Genomic DNA, 5,999 nt, shown 5'->3' with positions numbered 1-5,999 from the left:
GTGGAGGCCCCTCCCGAATAGGATTAGTGCCCTAATAAGAGGGACCCCAGCGAGCACCCTCGTCCTCTCCCGTGTGCGAGGTGAGGCACAATGCGTGACAAGGTTAGAGAGTTGGGGTTTATGGATCTTACTTTTTATCGATATTTATTGGGGTAATTGATCTTTAACTTCTTTTCTCCCCCCTCCCCCATGATCCATATCTTTGACTTCTAAAGGCAAGGGGAGGGTAGGCTCAGTCCTAACTCATGGCAATGACAACATCACAGGTGACAATTCCTCCCATGGACATAGCACGTCCTCCCCCCTCCTTATTGTTATGATTTTAGCCAATCTTTACAACTTCCCCCAAAACCAAGGGAGGACAGTTTATCACCCTGTTTCAGAAAAGTAGAAACTGAGACTGGGTGAAAGAGAGTGACTTGTCAAAGCTCAAAGGGAGGTCACCTTGCAGGATTGAAGCTCTCCCATTGACAGGGTAATAATCACCTCTGCTCACAGGTAAATCATAGCTCCTGGATGCCCAACCACCTTAGAGATCAATGTGACCGTTCTGTGGGTGTCCTGAGAGGTGACAAAACAGGATGGTGAGCTCAGGAGAAAGGCTGTGGATTCTCTCAAAATAAAACTTTGTGATGGGGCGCCTGGGTGGCTCAGTCGATTAAGCGTCTGCCTTCAGCTCAGGTCATGATCCAGGGTCCTGAGATCTAGCCCCACATCGGGGCTCCCTGCTCAGCCGGGAGTCTGCTTCTCCCTCTCCCTCTGCTGTGCTCTCTCTCTGTCAAATAAAGAAATAAAACCTTTAAAAAATAAATTTAAAAAACACAAAAACAAAAACTTCATGAAAAGGTAATTAAAGAGCATTTTTGGGGAAGGGAACTGGGTATAAAAGAGTCAGCAGTGGGCTGGGAGTTAGGGGACCTGGTTCCATTTGCAGCTCGGTCATTATCATCATGCAACCTCAAACAAGTGAGGTAAGCGTTTACACTGCAGGTTCCCACCCGTAAAATGGGTCTAATAGCACCTTCCAACCTCATAAGCTGGTCAGGAAGTCCCACTAAATAAATGACTGTGTGTAAATGTGCTTTGATAAATTCAAAAATCTTCTACCCACACTGAATACCTGGAGGCAAAAGAATGCAGCCCAGAGCTCCTCAACCCACGGACCGAATTCAGAGGGGCTGCCAACGCGGATTGGAAATTCATCTTTATTTTCACTAACCTCTAACCGAAATTTAGCATCTCCTCCCATGATTAACTTTGGCATTTAGGTCGTTGTCACAAATAGAAATCATAGCGTTCATGTCCCGTTACGGTTGCTGCAGAGATCTTGAAATACTGGTCATGTTGATGGTGACTTTGAAATTATGGAAATCATTAGACGTGCCACTTGATCCTAGTATGTAATCTATTAATGAAGAAGCACATGCTACCACTCACAAATTTGTTTTAAACACATATTTAGGGGCGGGGCACTTGGATGGCTCAGTCGATTAAGCATCTGCTTTCCACTCAGGTCATGATCCTGAGGTCCTGGGATCCCCCGAGTCAGGCTCCCCGCTCAGTGGGGAGTCTGCTTCTCCCTTTGCCCCTTCCCCCCATGCTCTCTCTCTCTTTCTTAAATAAATAAAATCTTAAAAAATATATATTAAATATTTTAATATATATTATATTTTAGATTTATATATTTTATATATTATAATATATGTTAATAACATATATTAAATATATATTTAAAATAAAAAAATATATATATATATTTAGGGGCGCCTGGCTCACTCAGTGGAGCATATGACTTGATCTTAGGGTTGTAAGTTCAGGCCCCATATTGGGTGTAGAGATTACTTAAAAATAAAATCTTTTTTTTTTTTTAAGATTTATTTATTTATTTATTTTAACAGAGAGAGAGAGACAGCCAGCGAGAAAGGGAACACAAGCAGGGGGAGTGGGAGAGAAAGAAGCAGGCTCCCAGCAGAAGAGCCTGATGCGGGGCTCGATCCCAGAACTTCGGGATCACGCCCTGAGCGGAAGGCAGACGCTCAACAACTGAGCCACCCAGGAGCCCCAAAATCTTTTTTTTTAAGGCAATTTTTTTTTTACTAACTATATACAACCCCACTGTTTTCTTTTTCTTAAAGATTTTATTTATTTATTTATTTATTTATTTGAGAGAGAGAAAGCACAAGCCGGGGGAGCAGCAGAGAGAGAGGGAGAAGCAGGCTCCCCACTGAGCAGGGAGCCCGATGTGGGGCTCGATCCCAGCACTCTGGGATCATGACCCCAGCCAAAGGCAGACACTTCACCGACTGAGCCACCCAGGTGTCCCTTAAAAATAAAATCTTAAATTAAAAAAAAAATATATATATATATTTAAAACTTTAAAATTATGGCTCATGTTTAACACACACAAATAGGCCAAATGGGAGATAAATAGATAGGAGAGAAGGCTTATGATGGGAATTGGCTCTTGAAATTATGGAGGCTGAGGAGTCCCATGATCTGTCATCTGCAGATGAAGACCCAGGAAAGCCGGCGGTGTCTAAGTGGAAATTGGGGTCAAGAACCAGGAGCTGATGTCCAAAGGCAGATGTGTCCCAGCTCTAGCAGAAAAGAGCCCATTTGCCCTTCCTCTACCTTTGCGTTCTACTCAGGCCCTCAACGGATTGGGTGAGGCCCACCCACTTGGGAAGGACAACCTACTCAGTCCATTGATTCAGACACTAACCTCTTCCAGAAACACCCTCACAGACGCACCCAGAAATGACATTTTACCAGCTCTGGGGGCATCTCTTAGCCCAGTCAAGCGGACACCAAAAGTCAATCAGCACAGTGACCAGTTAGTTCAGATTTAGTATTTGTATGAACTCATAGATTTAACTAGATTGGAGATGTCTTGATCCTTTGACTCTATGAATCTTCTTGATGGTTCATCAATATCATCTTTGGCTTTCAGGAGCCTCTGCAAGGTGGGCCTATTTCCCGGCTCACACCTGCACTCTCCATTTCTCCAAGGAACCCCCTTCCTTGGACCAGGGAATGACATTTGGAGACTATAATCTGGGTGCTTGGGGTGCTCATTACACTGGGTTGTTTTTGCCAACAAGTTTAAAACCCCTGCCCTCAGAGCCCAGAGATGGCACTGGCTGCCAGCATTTAATTCTGACTGACCCCAGCCGGCAAGTGAGGAGCAGTTTGCTGGGGAGAAAGAAAGGAAAATGACCCTCCCAGGGCTTGAATATGGCCCCGGACAACGTGAGCCCGCTCCTTGGTGAGCTGTAGACTCAGACCACACTGAGTGCCGGCCTGCCTCGCAAGGTCACTTCATTTCTACAAATAAGGAGATCTCAAGGAGTAGTTTCCAAAGCTGTGACTCCCCAAGCAGGGGGAAGCAGGGTCCTTTTATTAGAGTTTGGGATGAATGGGATGAATCTTTAGAGAGGCATTGTAATATTATAATGAAGCCGAGGTACCTGTGGGCACTTTCTGACTCACCTGGACAGGTATGGTTCCCAGACATTTCTTTTCCTGTTTCCGCAACTTGTTAGTTTCTAAAAGATGAAATTGACAGGCGGAAGCTTCTTGGAGTTTCCTGAGTTCAGGAGGTCAGTTCTGAGTTCAGCGGGTCAAGAGGCTCCCTGGTGACAAATGGGGGACCAGCAGAGCAGGGCTGGACTGAGGGCAGCTGCCTCAGGCACCCTGAGCCTGGGCCATGATCATCTACACAAAGGGACATCAAGGTGCACCTGGGTGGCTCAGTCGGTTAAGTCACCTACTCTTGGTTTTGGCTCAGGTCATGATCTCAGGGTCATGAGACTGAGCCCTGCATTGGGCTCCGTGCTCAGTGTGGAGTCTGCTTGTGACTCTCTCTCCCTTTTCCTCTACCCCTTCCCTCCTCTCTCTAATAAATAAATAAATCTTAAAAGGGGGGGCATCAAAAGGGCCTAGGAAGGGGTTATCCCACAGCCACAAGCAAGGGAGAGCAGGCCTAGGAGGTGGAGACACTCAAGGAGGGAACTTTGGGATGGATTCCCTCCCTCCTTTGCTGGTTCAAACACTGCTAGTTTTCTTCTCCAGGATTCACTCCCTCCCTCCTGGAATCTCACACCATTAGCAGGGCTCATGGCTGCCTAGGGGAAAGACTACATTTCCCAGCCTACCCCACAGGAATGCCGGCTCACAAAGCTAAGTTCCGGCCAGTGGGATTGGTTAAAAAATTAACTTCCTCCTGAGTTTTATCAAATCCATTACGACCATCATTAAAAGTCGTTCTCATTCCGATTTTTCACAAATGCTCCAGCTCTGGTGTTAATGAACTCATCAGGAAAACAAAACCAAACCAACAGCAATACTTATAAATATGTCATAGAAAAAGCAGCCAATTACGCTTCAGTTGTTTGAAGTTATTTTTAGAAGCTTACAGTAAATGCAATGCTCAAAGCCAGAATCAGGAAGGTGCTGCGCCTTGCCAGGCATTTACCTCCCTAAAAGGTGTGTGTGAATAGGTACGCCCCAATCATCTTTTTAGAAAAAAAGTTTTATCCAAAGTCTGGGCAAAACCAGGTTAACTGGACGTTCTCTGTTGAGCAAACATCTGCGCCAGACTACGCGCGAGCCCCGGGAGCAGAAGCAAGTCGGTGCTTGGTGGCGGCTTCCAACCCGTCAACGTTTTGAGTACAAAAGGCTTTCGATGAGGTTCTAGTTTTCTACAGCTGAGTTCTTCTCGGAAGGTGAAGCTCAAATTTGCACGGAAGGTCCGGGGCTGTCTGGTTTCTCAGATCCTCTGCCGGAATAGAAAAACAAGTGTCAAGCTGTTACACCAACCCCTTTTTCTGGGACCTTACTTCGCAGGTGCTCTTGAATACATTTTACACGTACTTAAGAAAACACGTGTAAATACCAAATGCGATCTCGGCGTACCAAATCCGAACAAAAAATATTGAGAAAACACTTACAGATTATAACCATCGTTTTTCCAGTAAGTGAAATCCCATAAAACAGAAAGTTAACAACCAAAACTAATCAGTCTGTTATTAAACAACAATAATAGCCTTGTTGAACACAAGGCCTCAAAAAATTGGTTAAAAACTCAGAATTGTTCCTCTCCACGGAAATCTTTAGTAAAAGGCGAAAGATTTATGCGATCTGAAGAGAAACCAGAGTATACCTGCCAAACCCCGCACACATTCCTCGGGTAACTGTTACCCCGAATTCAGTGATGGTGACTCTTTGCTAGGGGGAAAAAAAACTAGTGATTTCTGTCTTTATCCCGGACAATTCTGTGAGAGCATCCTTATTCGGGGGGGGGAAACTAATTCACAGGAAAAAGGGAAATCTAGTTATTTCTAAGTCAGAAATTGTCCGGTGTGCAATGCATTTTGGGTATGCAAATGAGTCTCCGTCGTCACGCCCCCGGTTCCTGGAAATGCCTTAAATAATACATTCGTTTTCCTGCTGGGACTGGGACTATCGCCAGGGGGCAGAGCGGAGGCCAGATTTTCGGGATTATAGATTTGAGTTTGGTCCGACCAGGAGTCTGACTCTGTTTTATAAGATTTGACTCAAAGTAAAAATGTCTTTTGCACTTAAATAAAATAATAAAAATAAAATAACACTTGAAAATATTTACATTCATTCATTCACTCATTCATTCAACAACAATCTGCTGAGCATTGTGTTAAACCCTGTGCTGGGCTCTAGGGATGGAGCGGTGTCCCCAGCATTTCATCCTCAAGGAGCATGTATGTGATGGGGGACCCAGGTGTGTATGGTGAGCACTCTGTGCCATCTGCGCAGAGCATTACAACCATAGAAGTAGGGCGGTGAAGGCTTTCTCGGCAGTGCAGAGAGGACGAGCGCCAGACGGCGGTCATTGCCAAGATATGAGCTTGGGTTTACCTTGAGGGCAACGGTGAGGCACGCAAGAGTTTTAAAAGAGACGAGCATGATCAGATGAGTGTTTTAAGGTGAAGTTTCCCTCTGCGTGGTCCCCAGACCAGCAGGTC

General features: G+C 45.2%; 1 long non-coding RNA gene and 1 other non-coding gene across 3 annotated transcripts; both read right to left on the bottom strand.

The window, feature by feature from the left end:
* Positions 1-493: 493 nt before the first annotated feature.
* On the bottom strand, positions 494-5,159 carry LOC130542300 (uncharacterized). Of its 2 annotated transcripts, XR_008956756.1 has the most exons (4): positions 4,950-5,159; positions 3,490-4,777; positions 1,220-1,405; positions 494-775 (listed from the first exon to the last, which is right to left on the bottom strand). It is a non-coding gene; the product is annotated as an uncharacterized LOC130542300 (long non-coding RNA). The 2 variants fall into 2 exon arrangements; XR_008956755.1 differs by having other exon boundaries at positions 3,490-5,159.
* LOC113270713 (U5 spliceosomal RNA) lies at positions 5,043-5,159 on the bottom strand. The gene has a single exon (XR_003321912.2). It is a non-coding gene; the product is annotated as a U5 spliceosomal RNA (small nuclear RNA).
* Positions 5,160-5,999: the final 840 nt, after the last annotated feature.

The sequence above is a fragment of the Ursus arctos genome, unplaced genomic scaffold, assembly GCF_023065955.2.
Source record: "Ursus arctos isolate Adak ecotype North America unplaced genomic scaffold, UrsArc2.0 scaffold_32, whole genome shotgun sequence".
Taxonomy (NCBI): Eukaryota; Metazoa; Chordata; class Mammalia; order Carnivora; family Ursidae; genus Ursus; species Ursus arctos.
The sequence above is the reverse complement of the archived record's forward strand: the minus strand, read 5'-3'. Positions and strand labels throughout refer to the sequence as shown.